This window comes from Ahaetulla prasina, chromosome 8, assembly GCF_028640845.1.
Source record: "Ahaetulla prasina isolate Xishuangbanna chromosome 8, ASM2864084v1, whole genome shotgun sequence".
In the NCBI taxonomy this organism is placed as follows: Eukaryota; Metazoa; Chordata; class Lepidosauria; order Squamata; family Colubridae; genus Ahaetulla; species Ahaetulla prasina.
In genome coordinates, this window is record NC_080546.1 from 60,117,005 (window position 1) to 60,134,560 (window position 17,556).

The window sequence follows — 17,556 nt, forward strand, 5'->3', positions numbered from 1 at the left end:
CCTTTTTTAAAAAGTTTGGATGAAATGCCTGAATTTGTGCTACAGGAGGCTGTCTCCCGAAATGGAAAAATTCACAGGGTTAATGCTTTCCAAGAGTTCTCTTTTCGGATTGAGGGAATATACGGCAGTAACTCGTGGATTCTTGGACATAAGGAACTATTAGGAAATATTGTGATTGACTTTTCAAAAGGAGTAATGAAGGAAAGACAGAGACTAATGCATCAAAAAAAATGGCAAGAGATAAAAGTATCATCCTTGAAAGAATTTTTTTTTTTTGAAATATTAACAGAAAAAGATATTAGCGTTCCTGAAAGACAATACGTGAGGAAGATCTGGAAGAAATGGGTTGATTATATGTTTTATAACTATCATAAAAGACTAGATATTTGGATTTATACTGGATTTTGACGAGGAAGGACTAAAGTTGAATAGATATTGTAATTTCCCTGTATTGAAATTTTATAATCTGTTGTATTGAATTTTAAATAGAATATTCTCGAAAGATCTTATGTAAGAAAGACTTCGGGGGAAAATTATATGGTTATAGAAGCTATAAGGGAGATATTCTCTGAATTGGATTGGATTTTTATGCTTTAGCTGGTTTTAAATACTTTAGGATTAATTTGTTCTATTGATCTATATATTTTATTACTGTTTATTGTTAATTTTTTGAAGGATTTTGGTTATGTAAGGAGGAAGTCAGAGCTAGAGAGGGAAAATTGGTATAATAGTTTTGGGGGGAAAAATTTTTTTTAGCATATGTTTGTTTTATATTTACCTATACCTTGTGCTTGTTCCGGGAAGTCAGGGGGGGAGGGGGTTTGTGAAGGGAGAGGGGTTGGGGGGAAAGGGGGAAAAAAATTTGTAAAACTTTTTGAATTAAAAAAAAATAGATAACATGAGCTACTAAAATTCAGAAGCTTCCTATGCTTGGAATAAGTGGAAACAAAATGAGCTTTTATTTTTAGTACAGAAAGACAAATAAAATGTAATAATTACAACAGAGATGAGTGGAATACAGCAATAAAAATACAGTTTTTGTTCACAAGGAATAGAGCAATATAAATCCTGGACATAAACTGTTTCAACTCCTACCCTCAAAACAACACTACAGAGCACTGCACATTAAATCTGCACTACTATTAATCTTCTCATCGTTCCCATCACCCATCTCCTTCTACTCTATGACTGTAACTTTGTTGCTTGTATCCTTACAATTTATATTGATATTGATTGTTTCCTGATTGCTTATTTGTACCCCATGACTATAATTAAGTGTTGTACCTTAGAATTCTTGATAAACGTATCTTTTCTTTTATGTACAATGAGAGCATATGCACCAAGATAAATTCCTTGTGTGTCCAATCATACTTGGCCAATAAAAAAAATCTATTCTATTCTATTCTAAATGGAGAAGGAGTTGGTTTGTATGTTAAAAATATGCATTCCAAATAAAATAAAATAAAGTTCATATAATAAGTGAACACACAGATCAAAGCACAGATCAAGATAATATTGTTGTTAAAGTCTACCATCACCCACACAATCAAGGAAATATAGATAATACTTTTAAAGAACCAATTGTAAAGCTTACCATGTGAAGTAAATTATAGCAATACATGCTAGGAGGCAAATTGTCTTAAAATAGTTCTCATTTTTCATGTCTTTGCAAAAATCCAGAAGGGTCAATGACTGTATTTTATTAATGTACAGTATTAGGAATGGAGCATTGTAAAGAGGTGCCCTATAAAATTATTAACAGCTTGCCTTTATATTGCTGTAAGCAGAAAAATAGGGAGAAACATATGATTCTACTGTATATAGTTTTAATCAAAACTGGATTTAAAATGTTTAACTTAGCACTCTCATGTAAAATCCTAGTTGCAGGCTAAAATCATCCTACCAACTATAGGAGCCTAACTGGCATGCATCTTCTTCTGGTGTATAATCTTAAAAATATGGCTAATTGCAAATGCCAAAGTCTGAGTAATAACATTTCTTTTCACTTTCTTCCCTTAATGTCTTGGTTTGATTATTATCTGGCCTATAAATTTTTTTTTAGAAAACTACAAGACTTGAACATTTAGATGGCCTTTAAGCTTATCTGTTGTCATGGCTAGAATAGAATAGAATAGAATAGAATAGAATAGAATAGAATAGAATAGAATAGAATAGAATAGAATAGAATTGAATTGAATTGAATTGAATTTTTTTATTGGCCAAGTGTGATTGGACACACAAGGAATTTGTCTTGTGCATATGCTTTTAGTGCACATAAAAGAAAAGATACCTTCATCAAGGTTACAACACTTACAACAGTTAATGATAGTCATAGGGTACAAATAAGCAATCAGGAAACAATCAATATCAGTATAAATCATAAGGATACAAGCAACAAAGTTACAGTCATAAGTGGAAGGAGATGGATGATGGGAACAATGAGAAGGTTAATAGTAGTGCAGATTTAGTAAATAGTTTGACAGTGTTAAGGGAATTATTTGTTTAGCAGAGTGATGGCCTTTGGGGAAAAAACTGTTCTTGTGTCTAATTGTTCTGTTGTGCAGTGCTCTATAGCGTCGTTTTGAGGGTAGGAGTTGAAACAGTTTATGTCCTGGATGTGAGGGATCTGTAAATATTTTCACGGCCCTCTTCTTGATTCGTGCAGTATAAAGGTCCTCAGTGGAAGGCAGGTTGGTAGCAATTATTTTTTCTGCAGTTCTAATTATCCTCTGAAGTCTGTTTCTTTCTTGTTGGGTTGCAGAACCGAACCAGACAGTTATAGAGGTGCAAATGACAGACTCAATAATTCATCTGTAGAACTGAATCAGCAGCTCCTTGGGCAGTTTGAGCTTACTGAGTTGGCGCAGAAAGAACATTCTTTGTTGTCCTTTTTTGATGATGTTTTTGATGTTAGCTGTCCATTTTAGATCTTGCGATATGATAGAACCTAGAAATTTGAAGGTTTCTACTGTGTTGTCTAGCATTGTGAGAGGTGGAAGTATGGAAGGGTTTCTCCTAAAGTCTACCACCATTTCTACGGTTTTGAGTGTGTTCAATTCCAGATTGTTTATTATAAACTATATTGTCGAAGATATAATTGTAGATATTTGCTATACATTTACAGCATTCTACATACATATTTGGGGTGAATTATTAATTGGAATAAAATATTTGAATAATGCTAATGTTGTTACTCATTATAACAACAGAACAGTTTATCTTTGCTTTCACAAATAGTGATTGTTCTACCATATATTATTAGATTGCACTAATGCAGTATAAGGCAACATAATCCATGACTAATGCAATATATTCAAGGTTAACACAAAGATTCTTTAATACTGGTTTAGGGATTAAGGGAAGTTGCAAAGTTATAGGCAGGTAGGAAATGTTCATTTGCACAAGCAGAGGTCTTCATCCACAGTTTTTCATTGCAGATTCTCAATCTGTATTCTATTTTTTTTAAGGATTTGAGGAAGGGGTTAATTTCTAGTTTTCTATAGAACTCTGGAAGGATGTGGTGGCTCAAAGGGCTAGGACATTGAGCTTGTCAATCAAAAGGTCGGCAGCTCAGCGGTTCGAATCCCTGGTGCTGCCGTGTAACGGGGTGAGCTCCCGTTACTTGTCCCAGCTTCTGCCAACCTAGCAGTTTCAAAAGCACATAAAAATGCAAGTAGAAAAAATAGGGACCACCTTGGTGGGAAGGTAAGAAGTGTTCCGTGCGCCTTTGGCTTAGAGTCATGCCGGCCACATGACCACAGAGACGTCTTCGGACAGCGCTGGCTCTTCGGCTTTGAAACGGAGATGAGCACCGCCCCCTAGAGTCAGGAATGACTAGCATGTATGTGCGAGGGGAACCTTTACCTTTACAGAACTCTGAATGGTATCTATTACCTTAACATATATGAAGCTCAATTCTATAAATCTCTCATAACAATCATGAAGCTTATATTACACAATCCCAGGGCATATTGAATACTCCTTCCCTCTTTTTTATATTTGCTTAAGTAGAGAAGTTTACAACAATAGCAACTAAGCTTGTTTCCTGATACAAAAGATATACATACCACTTCCTCCTCCAATTTATCCTGAAACAACAATGTAGATAGGTTGAATTGAGAGAAAGTGAATGACTTAAAATCAGTGAACATTGATGGCAATGTATGGCTTTGAAGTTGTGTTTCCATGAGCATAGTCTAACACTTTGGCCCCTTCATTACAGTGGCTCTCACTATATAAGTCTTGAATTGAGAGTATGTGTACTTATACAATATTACCAGAGGTAGGTTCTAATTTTTTTTACTACAAGTTCTGTGGGTGTGGCTGGGAGGGGGAAGATGACTGAGTGGGCGTGGCCAACTTGATATCACTCATGCATTCAATCACATGATCCCCCAGCACCAAGCCACACCCACCAAAACAGTGGCGAAAATTTTTGGGACTTTTTGACACTCCGGTCCCATATCCAGGGCGAGACGCAGTGGGGTGGCAGTGGTTGTCTCAGCTTTCCCTCTGTTGTCCTTCCTGGCCAAAAAGTGCCCCTTCTCTGTCTCTGAGGGGCCTTCCCTATAGTTGTAGCTGGAGCAGGCAGGCCGGGGGCAATGGCAATGGCAGAGTCTGGCACTCAGGGAGGGCAAGGTTAGCATGCTCCTACATTTAGCTGCAGCCCAGACAAGCCAACGAACTGCTGGGAGCCTCCTGCATGTTGCCCCTCCCTCCCAGCCTTCACCCGCATCTCTGCACCGTTTGTGAGCACTCAGCCTACTGGGCTGCCCCCGCCCCTGTTGCAGCTCCAATGGCGGTGGCTTCAGGAGACACTGGCAGCATGGACACACGGGCAAAGGTTGGGAGTGGGGTGCAACACACGGGAGGCTCCCCGCAGTTCCTCAGCTGATCTGGGCTGCAGCTGAGTCCTCAGCCCTGAGCTGGCAGATGGAGGAACTCCTCCCCAGCCAGATCTTGACTTGGAGGAAAGCGCAGCTCATGGCTGTTACATTTCACTGTGCTGCACTAGCAAAGAGGAAGAAACAGCCAGTGGAGAGCACAGAGCTGCCCCAGTCCACATGTTCTCCAGGTCAGCGGCTGTTTCTCTCCTTCGTTGCCTTTTATGGGAAAGCGTTTGGCACAGCATAGCAAAATTTAACAGCCATGAGCTGTGCTTTCCTCCAAGTCTCATTTGAAAAGCTCTGAGCAGAGAAAAACTCCTGTTTCCTTCTGCCACCCACAGTGCTTAGAGGAAAGCTCAGCTCCTGGCTGTTAAATTTTGCTGTGCTGTGCCAAACATTTTCCCATAAAAGGCAACGAAGGAGATAAACAGCTGCTGGACTGGAGCAACTCTGTGCTCTCCACTGACTATTTCTTCCTCTTTGCTCGCCCAGCACAGCAAAATGTAGCAGCCATGAGCTGTGCTTTCCTCCAAGTCAAATTTGGAAAGATCTGGCTGGGGAGGGATATCTCTGTCTGCTGGCTCAGGGCAGAGGACTCAGCTGCAGCCCAGACGAGCTGAGGAACTGCGGGGAACCTCCACACCATTTTTGGGTGCCCAGCTTACCAGGCACTGTCCAGTCCCTGTCACAGCTCCAACGGTGGCACCTTCGGGAGACGCTGGTGGCACAGAGGCGCAGGTGAAGGCTGGGAGGGGGGTGCAACACATGGGGGCTGAGCCCACTCCCTTTCACCTCCTCACACTTATTTACCCATCTCAGAGTGCTTGGGTATGGATATATCATTGGTTCAGGTTTTCTTAGGCCTCACAGCCATGAGAACTTGACTTAACCTTTTTCAGTGCCACATGACAGACATGATTATAGTACCCATAGCATTGCTCCTTAAGCTAAGTTTTGCTTTCCCTGAGTTAGGTTTCTAGTTTTGCTTTCCCTGAGTTAGGTTTCTAGTTTTGCTTTCCCTGAGTTAGGTTTCTATTCCGCTGAAATGTATGATTTCTTGTAAAACAGGTGGTATTTTGCTAACACGTATACTCTGACGCTCGCTGATTGGTAACTTTCTATATGCTGCTTGCTTGCTTGCTGTAGTTACCCCTCCCTGTAAAAACTGCTTAATAAAAGGGGACACAACATCACCCCGGGCACTCCTCCTCTTCGTGCTCTCTCATCTTGAAAAACTTCTGGTGTGGTGTCTTTTATTCGGCTTCTTTCGTCCTTGCGAGGACCCCCTAAATTGTCTTGGCGAGGGCTGAGACTCGTTCCTGTGGGAACCCAGGACAACATCAACAGGGAACCTTGGGTAACAAATACGTGTTGCAGACCAGCTGCGACATCTGGGGGCTCGTCCTATCCTGTTGAGTTGTCCAGAGGCGCGATCGTTGTCTAGCGGTGCGTCACCTTCACCCTCATTGCTTACCCGTCGGGACGCGACACGTGCACACGTAAGTAATGGGCTCCTCGAACTCGAAAGTCTCATCATTGCATAGGATGAGCTTTACTCTCTGGTGAAGAAGGCTAATTGTTTGCAAAAGGTTAATGGCACCACTGTCTATCCTCTTTCTAAGAAATCTCTTACCTCTTTTCTAGTCTCCTACTGTCTCTGTAGCTGCCTCTGCTCCCCCAGCAGACACAGCTCTTTCTGCTCCTGCAGCGTCTCCCCCTCCGCCGGAGGATACAGACACGGCTGCAGGCACTCTTTCTGCCTTGGTTGCCTTTTCTTCTCTTTTTCTAAGAACTGAACCCCCGATATCGGCTTACCCTTTAAACCTCAATCCAGCGGGAGGGGGACAGCCGGTACACGAGAACATCAATGTACGGGTGCTTAAAAATTTAAAAGACGCTGTTACTTCCTACGGCATTCACTCTCCGTTCCTTCAGTTCCTATGCCTGCTCATTCCTTTCCCTCCTCCTCCCTTTCCCCCCACTCTGAACCTTTAAAGCATACTGAGCTAGAAATTAAATCTGTGCTTGCTATCCCTTCAGCCCCTTGCTTTCAACTCTCAAAGCATATTGAACCAGAAGTTAAACCTATACCTGTTTCTTCCATCCCTGCTTTGAAAACTGCCTCCTTTCCCCTGCCTGCCTCCCTTCCCCCAGAGCACCCCTCTCTTTTCCCCATGGGTGCGATCGCTCAGACTAATCAGCAACTGATTTGGTTCGATTACTTCTCTATATCTGGAAACAATCTGGACAAGGATTTGCTCACAGCGACTACATGGAAAAAATTGGGAACTTATTTCCATGAAAGTCCAAGAACCCCTGTAACAATTCTGCCCAAGTGGCACATGATCTTTGAATGCCTCATTTTACTTGCAGACGTCACTTAGAGAGTTGTCAGGACCTCTGCCTTATCAAAAATGACTTAAAAGGATCCACAATCACAGTCATGATTTAAACTGCTGAGTTTTCTCAGACAAGTTCCCTAGGTCTGTAAATGTTGTTTGATGCTGTGTGTGCTTGTGTATGTATGTATGTGATCATTTTCAGACCTGAATAAGAATTGTAGAGATAATTGTGACGCTTGATTTGCATGGAATGTGTGTATGTGCAAAACTCATTGAGAAGGTGTGAAATTTCTGTGTTGTCTTTTGGATTTGCAAGAAATGTATGCATGTGTGAGAAATTGTCTCTGCATGTGTGTGTGTGCATGTGTGTGTGTCTTTATGTGTATCTGTCTGCATAAATTCCGTATGCAAGCAGCCAGGTACTTTTGGAAAAAAAATAAAATAAAACATTTTTTTTTCCTTTTGCAAGCAGTGAGTTATTTTTGGATTTTTTTTCTTCATATGCATGAGAGTGTCTTTGTGAGCAGTGAGTTACTTTTAAATTTTTTTTCTTTGTCCTCGCTGGCTTATCTTAACCACCCCTCCTTCGTTCCTTGTTGTGCCAGGGAAAAGGGTGGGCTACGGGGGAGAACCATTTACCCCCACTCCATTTTTTTTTCTCTCTTCTTTCTTGTCTGAGAAGGGAGGGACAATTAGGCTCTCTGGAAGCATTGCTTTTGTAACAAGCTATGTAAAAACTATGCAGACATATTTTCTTTTTAACCCTGAAAACAATTTTGATATTAATTTTTAATCATGCATATAATTTTGATTTTGCTTTTATTTTTTATTTTTTATCTTTTCTGGAACTTTTTGAGGTTTAACCTGCCTGATTAAACCTATACCTTTATAAATGTTTTCAAAGCACTGAGTTGACTAAAAATGTTTCATTTAGCTTTGTATTTTTGCAGCTGTTAACATACATAATAAGAGTTGGAAGGGACCCTTGGAGGTCTTCTAGTCCAACCCCCTGCCCAGGCAGGAAACCCTACAGCATTTCAGACACATGGCTATCTTCTTATGTATGGATGCATTTTTTTTTAAGCGTAAATCTGTTTTTTGGAAAATGCACTCAGGTTTTCCACATGAACAGACTCACCCAAAGCTTCCGCCATGTTTTTCTTTTTTGAATCTGACTCAGTGTGCCCCTTATTTGCTGTTTGTATTGTTTCTTTTTCTTTTTTAGCAGCACAATATGTGCCCTGTTTTAGGAACTATTTCAGAGATGAGTTAGAAAGTTATAGGATGTGATAAGTTAGAAGGTTGTGGTTTGTTTTTGGAAGTTTTTGATAGCATGGATTTGTTAGTGACCAACTTCCACACATGAATAAAAAGGGTGGGAGTTGGGTTTTTATTGATTGATTGTCTTTTTCTCTGTCTTCCACATAGTACCTTTCAACCTCATCTTAGACAGTCTACTCAAATAGTAAAAACTATTTTTCAATCTTACTTGTCCCCTTCTCTTGATTCTAATCTCACTTCTCTTTTCACAACTTTACAGTCTCTCATTTACAAACGTACACATCCCTATTTTGTTACACATATACGTAGCTATCAACCTTTTCCTGGTTTTCTCCAGGAAGGGAACAATGTAGCAGATGCTGCGGCCTCTGCCTCCTCTCTTTTGACACTTTCTCCTGTCTCTCCTTGGGACAGTCACTCCTATTTTCATCAAAACAAAAAGGCGCTCATGAAACAATTTGGCTTCACGGCTGCTGAGGCATCTGATCATACATCAATGCCCTACTTGCAGCCGCCAAGGTATACATATTCAGGTTTCATCATGGCAACCTTGCAAAGGGGTGAAACCGCAAAACAAGTTATTAATCATTGTATTCGGACTTTCGTAACGTTGGGATGTCCAAAAACTCTAAAAACTGACAATGGACCAGCCTATGCACAATTTTGCCATCGCTGGTCAATAATCCATAAATTCGGCATTCCTTTCAATAGCCAGGGCCAGGCCATTACAGGCCTTGGACAGACACTTGGGGTCAAAAGGCATCAGCCCCCCGACACTCCCGGCGTTGCAAAATGTATTAAATGTTTGCTTGTATTCATTGAATTTTCTTAATCTAACCGGATCTCCTGCCTCCACTGCTGCCTCGAGACATTTTTCCGCTCCTCCCCTCCCCTCTTCTCGTCCTCTGGTATATTATAGGCATCTTCCGGATCCAGCTTGGAAAGGTCCAGCTCAATTGATTACCTGGGGAAAAGGCTACGCTGCAGTTCAATTGCCTGATCGAGTCCTGTGGGTTCCGGCTCGCTGTGTTCGCCCCTGTCATCTCAATCAACCAAAACAGAAAGATGAAGATCCTCCTGATCCTATCCCTGATCTCTCTTGCCTCTTCTGTCTCTAATGCCTCTTCCTCTCTTCCTAAATGTACTCTCCTTGAACGTTTAAGTGCTTATATAAGAGTTCCTCATTGTAGAGTGCAAACCCCTCTTGGGGGTCGTGTGGAACTTGTTTGCAGACAACGCCATCCCTTGCTGCATCCAGCTCAGTGGACATTGCTAAAGAATGGATATCCAATCCATCCCTCTAACAATACTTACATTATATCCTCTCCCTGTTCCACTTCTCTGTTAATTTTTAACATCTCATCTGAAGACTACGGCACTTATGTATGCTCCCTGTTTTTTCCAAAGCAAGAAAGATCTTTTGACATGAAAATTTCCCTTCTCTCTGCTACCCATTTCTCCTCTGGCATATTTCGCTCCTTGCCCTCTTCCCACGTTTCTACCCCTGCAGCTCTCCGTTCGCGGCGCTCCTTATCCGGAGCACAGCAGAACCTGCATCGTCCCGCAAATTATACTTGGACTATTTTGGACTTCCAAGGAAGCGTCCTTCATTCCATCTCTAATCGAACTCTGTGGCCTTGGTTTCCTGCACTCTACTTTGACTTTGCTGAAATGCTGGTCGGCGCCCATGGATTTAAACATAAAACAAAATGTGATCCTTCCCCTCGGGACGTCTGGAAAATTGGTCCAGGCCTGTATATCTGCCCAGGACATCTTACTGATCTCTCCCACCTAGATGAATGTGGGACCATCTCTGATTGGTACTGCAAGTCCTGGCAATGTGTGTCAACCGGAAAGATTTGGTGGACTGCTCCCTATACTACTGACTATATCAAAGCTATACTAGGCCCTGATAATAATTTGCCTTGGAATTCCTGCACCAATTGGGCCTGCTGCGGCGTTCGCCTTAATCCTATGACTGTTACTTTTACATCTCATGGAAGGAGTCTTCCGATTACTGAATGGATTAAAGGGAAAAGATGGGGGGGAAGGTCGAACGATAATTCCGGAAACAGTCATCCAGGAAATATATTCATAATTCGTCTTACCATGTCCTTAGAAACATCCCCACCTGTGGGCCCTAACAAACAAGTCAATTCGCCCTTTTTACAGCCCTTGACTAAAAGCAACAATCCATTGGTGTCCTTGGTCTCCTCTGCGCATGATGCCCTTGTGGCAGCTCGTACTTTTCCTAACAATGATAGTAGGTGTTGGCTGTGTATGTCTTCTCAACCCCCTTTTTATGAGGCCATAGGTTCCGCCCTACCTTTTGCCAATAGCACCTCAGATACCGGTTGCAGGTGGTCTAACTCTTCTATAACGGTATCCTCAATTGAAGGTCAAGGTTGTTGCCTTGGGTATGTACCCTCTAACTTTTCTCACTTTTGTATCAATGCCTCCTCGGAGGCCTATACTTCCTGCACAATATACTTATCCAAAGAAAGGCTAGGACTTGACACTGGAGGGTGGACTATAATATACACTATCTCAAATGCATTGAGCAATCTATGGTTGCCCTCCAAAATTCCCTGACCTCTCTCTCCGAAGTTGTGTTACAAAATAGAAGGGGTTTGGACTTGCTATTCTTAAAACAGGGCGGTCTGTGTGTAGCTTTGAAAGAAGAATGTTGTTTTTACACTGAAAGTTCTGGTGTTGTGCTTGACTCTATGGCAGAATTGAATACCCGATTGAAAGATAGAGAAAAAGAGCGTTCTCAATCCCACACGTGGTATCAGGGAATGTTCAATCTCTCTCCCTGGTTGACCACCCGCCTCTCTGCCCTAGCCGGTCCTCTGATTTTGTTGCTCCTTGCATGTACAATTGGCCCATGTGTCATGGGGAGAGTTCTAGCATTCTTGAAACAACGACTAAACAGTATTGGAGATGATGTCCTCTTGCTAAAGCACACTGTTGAAAATGAATATAAACAACCTCTTTTAGAATTAGCCTCTGAGGCTGATGACGACTCTGAATCGGGAACCATTCCTTTGGAAAAGTGTACTGGCTCCCTGCGGGCTCTCCCGGAGGGGGGATCCACTGGGGATGTCATAGCTTTAGAAGAATATTAACCATCTTAAAAAATAAAAACAGAGGACATATGGATATATCATTGGTTCAGGTTTTCTTAGGCCTCACAGCCATGAGAACTTGACTTAACCTTTTTCAGTGCCACATGACAGACATGATTATAGTACCCATAGCATTGCTCCTTAAGCTAAGTTTTGCTTTCCCTGAGTTAGGTTTCTAGTTTTGCTTTCCCTGAGTTAGGTTTCTAGTTTTGCTTTCCCTGAGTTAGGTTTCTATTCCGCTGAAATGTATGATTTCTTGTAAAACAGGTGGTATTTTGCTAACACGTATACTCTGACGCTCGCTGATTGGTAACTTTCTATATGCTGCTTGCTTGCTTGCTGTAGTTACCCCTCCCTGTAAAAACTGCTTAATAAAAGGGGACACAACATCACCCCGGGCACTCCTCCTCTTCGTGCTCTCTCATCTTGAAAAACTTCTGGTGTGGTGTCTTTTATTCGGCTTCTTTCGTCCTTGCGAGGACCCCCTAAATTGTCTTGGCGAGGGCTGAGACTCGTTCCTGTGGGAACCCAGGACAACATCAACAGGGAACCTTGGGTAACAAATACGTGTTGCAGACCAGCTGCGACACTTGGGCTACATGGAGGACCCGGCCGCCTTCCTCGCCGGCATTGCTCCTGAGCGAACTCTTCTGTCGGCTGTTGCAAAGAAGTGGCAGCTCTGGGTGCACCACACCTGCTTCATTCTCTTTGAGAGCAGCTTTGCAAAGCTGCTCTCAAAGAGAACAAAGCGGGCATGGTGCACCTGGAGCTGCCGCTTCTTCGCAACAGCTGAGGACCTGTTCCGCTTGGAGGTCCAAGCTGCGGGGAGGGGGGCAGCTGCAACATCGGCAGCTTTGGGGGGGATCCTTCCTTCGGTGGTTCATTTTCTTTTACCTCGTCTAGGAGGCTATGCCAACTTTCTCCCTAAAGGCTGGTTCGCGCCTTTTGATCTTTCTCAGGCATGGAGAAAAGCAACCCTGTGAAGATACGAAGCCTGCTGCTGAACTTGGAAGCCAAGAAGCTTTTCAACCCAGCTGCTGGTGCAGGATGCCGAAAAAAACTCCAGTTGCTGCCGACATCTTTGTGCATGCGCAGCTTTCTTCTCACCGGCTGTAGGACTTTTCGGCACCATGTGGCCAGGCAGCTGAGAGGCTTCTTTGCTAGCAAGCCGCTTCCCAGCTCTGGTCAGCTTACCATTCAATGGACGCGTCGGGTGGGCGAGCAAGCAGCGACTGGGGAACCGGTTCAGGGGCGTGGCTAGGCTGCCCTTACCAGTTCGAACAACTAGTCCCTAAAGTTACTACCTATTTGGTAGAACCAGGTAGAACCAGTAAGAACCCACCACTGGATATTACACATATAAGTATATCTTTCTTACCAAATTGTAGTGCATGACTTTTATTTAATGTTACTACAGCAACATTTCAGCATTAAAAAAATAGGAGGCTGGAAGCAAAGGAAATAAAACAGTCACTCGACTTTCCTTAACCATAGAGAATTCTGTCCAAATTTTAACATCAAATTAAAATTCTGAAGTGGAACCAAAGAAACCTCTGCACATTTAAACCAAGCCATGTGACTTTGTGCTTGTCATGAAATGACTTCAAAAATGATTGTTTTAATATTACAACTAATGTCTCAGTTGGTGCCCTAAATTGAGTGACTGGTTGTGAATACTGAAGCATAACTATTTTAGATATTCTTATTGCTGCAGTCCTGCTAATGAACATCAATGTACTATAATAAAGACTTTGTATATCAGATATGACTGTTTAGGTTTAAGAGGCTGGAAAATGAGAAGAAATTAGGAAAGTTTATTTCCAAATGCTTTTATAGTAGAAATCATGAAATATGCTTGAAAATCTATTCCTAAACTAAATCCTGCTGAGCTAACTCTCCTCAGAAAACATGAAACTCTTCATTAAAGCAGATTCATGTAAAAAATTAAATCATTCTCCCATTTCAGCACTATTTCCTTAATCTATTTTAAATTAATATTTCTTTTAGAATGATTCTTGCAGTCTAGGAATATCAAACAATGTCAGTGGAAGCCTTTTTATTATTATCCTTTAATATTTTTTTCAAAAGTTTCATTTTGCTTCAGTTGTTTGCAGTCATATTCATCCTTGTCTTTCTTGAAGTTTGATATAGAGGAATGAAAATTTACATGTCTGTTTTCTGACTTTAAGTAACACATGCTAAGCTTTTCAAGAACACAAAGTTTAAGAGTGCATTAAGTATTTTATGACTTTCTTTGTTGCAGGTAAAACCAAGAGCAAAGATTTTTACTATGACAAATGGTAGTTTGGTTCCTATATATAAGAAACTTTACTTTTGAAAACTTCTGATAAATTGCAGTTGTTAAGAATGTCGCTGTCCAATCAGCAATATAATTTACAGAAACTATATTAGTTCCTAATAGTTTCAGAGTTTGAATCACATGGCTTATATTAATTTACAATTCCTATATGGCCTGGCTCTATGTTCCAATGAATCTTTTGTTATTAGTTGCGAAGTCGTGTCCGACCCATCGTGACCCCATGGACTACATTCCTCCAGGCCTCCCTGTCCTCTACCATCCTCTGGAGTCCATTTAAACTCATGCCTACTGCTTCAGTGACTCCATCCAGCCACCTTGTTCTCTGTCGTCCCCTTCTTCTTTTGCCCTCAATCTTTCCCAGAATTAGGCTCTTCTCCAGTGAGTCCTTCTTTCTCATTAGGTGGCCAAAGTATTTCAGTTTCATCTTCAGGATTTGGCCTTCTAAAGAGCAGTCAGGGTTGATCTCCTCTAGAACTGACTTGTTTGTTCTCCTTGCAGTCCAAGGGACTCGCAGGAGTCTTCTCCAGCACCAGAGTTCAAAGGCCTCAATTCTTTGGCGCTCAGCCTTTCTTATGGTCCAACCTTCACAGCCATACACAGGAGATTCCAATGAATCTACAGATCCCTTATCTCACTTTTCCAAGTGTTTCACAATTCTAAAAAAATCAGTTTCCTTTACTTCTGTTCCTATAGTGGTGACTTCTTTACCATGAGACAATTCAAGGGTTGTCTGTTATTATTAAATTCATTATATGCATTGTTTGCAAATATACAGCACCCTATAATCTGAAACTTAAAATAATCCAATTAAAATTCTAGATATTGTAGCATTCTGGGTAGCAAAACTGCTTCATACAATCCCACTGAATTACAGTGGTGACTAAATATTGTTTTGCTGTTCTCTTCAAAGTCATCACTGATTTATTGACTAAAGAAGACTAAAGGTAGCCATTATTTAATGACTGCAATTGGTTCAGATGAATAGGTCATTAAACAAAATAGTCAATAAGTGAACCATGACTCAGAGAGAGAGAAAGAGAGAATCTGCAATGAGACTGGTTGTTGCCATTTCATTCAAATAAGCTGTATAGTATTCTGTGCCTGTTTTGTTTTTGCTTCTTGCCCCCTCCCAGAGCAGAGATTGCTAAACAAGCTAGATTTTCCTGAGCTGTTTGTCTCAGCAGGGCAGCACTTTCATAAAAAGTGCTAACTGCAATTTAATAAGCTCAGATCTATGACCTTAATTAGTTGATTAGAATCCTCTTTCCAGCTTCCAACTGCTGCTTGAAACTGACCAGGCATTAATCAGTTTCACCTTGAAGGTTTTTGTTGTCATAAATGCTGACATTGGTTGGAAAATGTTTTTTTTTAATTATGATATATTAACATTGTATTTGTGAATGGTCTCTGAGACAGTTGCTAAATGAGGACTACCGGTGTGTTCTTCTCAATTCCCAAGACAGTTAGTTTATAAAGTTTATTTAAGTACTTGCACCAGATTGAATAAAGGGAATGCAGGATAATATGGCTAATTGGTTTTAACTTTCTCCAGCAGATAGGTATAGAAGTGCCTTTGTAGATAGTTATAATTAAATCTCATTTTAATTGTTGATAGCAGTTTATCAAATCTGTCCACAGTCAAAGCATTCCTATGTTGGGCAAAAGACTGTGTTGGCACAGTAAAAGGCTGCTGAAAAAAATCTTCCATTTCTACATGCCATTTTGGATACAGTGGCAATGTGGAAGGTCATTGTTATTTCAAGAGTTTAGTGACATATTTTTATTTCTCTTTCATATTAAGAAAATTCTATGTTTGTAACTCATTCTGAGCTAACCTGCTTGTTTTTCACGGTGTTTATTGAATAAAGGAGAAGAAAGAAGGAATCTTCATGAGCTTTAAAGTTTTTCTAGCTGTGAAAATCTTAGACTTTCAATTCCTATCCCAGAGACATGTGCCAGCAGTCAAGATCATGTCCTGCAGTCTACTGAGCATAATATGAAGTGATGGTGCCAGGTTTTGATAAATAGAATAGAATAGAATAGAATTTTTATTGGCCAAGTGTGAGTGGACACACAAGGAATTTGTCTTGGTGCATATGCTCTCAGTGTACATAAAAGAAAAGATATGTTCATCAAGAATTCTAAAGTATAACACTTAATGATAACACTTAAAGTCATAGGGTACAAATAAGCAATCAGGAAACAATCAATATCAATATAAATCGTAAGGATACAAGCAACAAAGTTACAGTCATATAGTCATAAGCGATGATGGGAATGATGAGAAGATTAATAGTAGTGCAGATTTAGTAAATAGTTAGACAGTGTTGAGGGAATTATTTGTTTAGCAGAGTGATGGCGTTCAGGAAGAAACTGTTCTTGTGTCTAGTTGTTTTGGTGTGCAGGGCTCTGTAGCGTCATTTTGAAGGTAGGAGTTGAAACAGTTTATGTCCAGGATGCGAGGGATCTGCAAATATTTTCACGGCCCTCTTCTTGATTCGTGCAGTATACAGGTCCTCAATGGAAGGCAGGTTGGTAGTAATTGTTTTTTCTGCAGTTCTAATTATCCTCTGAAGTCTGTGTCTGTCTTGTTGGATTGCGGAACCAAATCAGACTGTTATAGAGGTGCAGATGACAGACTCAATAATTCCTCTGTAGAATTGTATCAGCTGGTCCTTGGCCAATTTGAGCTTTCTGAGTTGGCGCAGAAAGAACATTCTTTGTTGTGCTTTTTTGATGGTAGAACCTAGAAATGTGAAGGGTTCTACTGTTGATACTGTGTTGTCTAGTATTGTAAGAGGTGGAAGTATGGAAGGGTTTTTCCTAAAGTCTACCACCATTTCTACAGTTTTGAGTGTGTTCAATTCCAGATTGTTCCAGTTGCACCACGAGACTAGTTGTTCAACCTCCCGTCTGTATGCTGATTCATCATTGTCTCAAATGAGACCGATCACTGTTGTGTCATCTGCGAACTTCAGTAGTTTAACAGATGGATTGTTAGAAATGCAGTCGTTGATATTCAGAGAGAAGAGAAGTGGGGAGAGCACACAGCCTGGGGGGGGGGCGGGCTGTGCTAATTGTACAGGTATCTGATGTGATTCACCTCATTTCGGACATTATTACAATTGAGCGTGTCCAGAAATATTTTACAAGAAGAGTTCACCACTCCTCTGTTTACAACAAAATACCTTATGCCACCAGACTTGAAATCCTGGGTTTAGAAAATTTAGAACTCTGCCGCCTTTGACATGACCTGAGTTTAACTCTTAGAATCATCTGTTACAATGTCCTTCCTGTTGAAGACTACTTCAGCTTCAATCGCAACAATACATGGGCGCACAATAGATTTAAGCTTAATGTGAACCGCTCCAATCTTGATTGCAGAAAATATGACTTCAGTAACAGAGTTGTTAATGCCTGGAATGCACTACCTGACTCTATGGTCTCTTCCCGAAATCCCCAAAGCTTTAACCAAAGACTATCTACTATTGACCTCACCCCATTCCTAAGAGGTCTGTAAGGTGTGTACATAAGAGCACCAGTATGCCTACCGTTCCTGTCCTAATGTTCCCTTGGTTGTATCCAATTCATATAGTTAT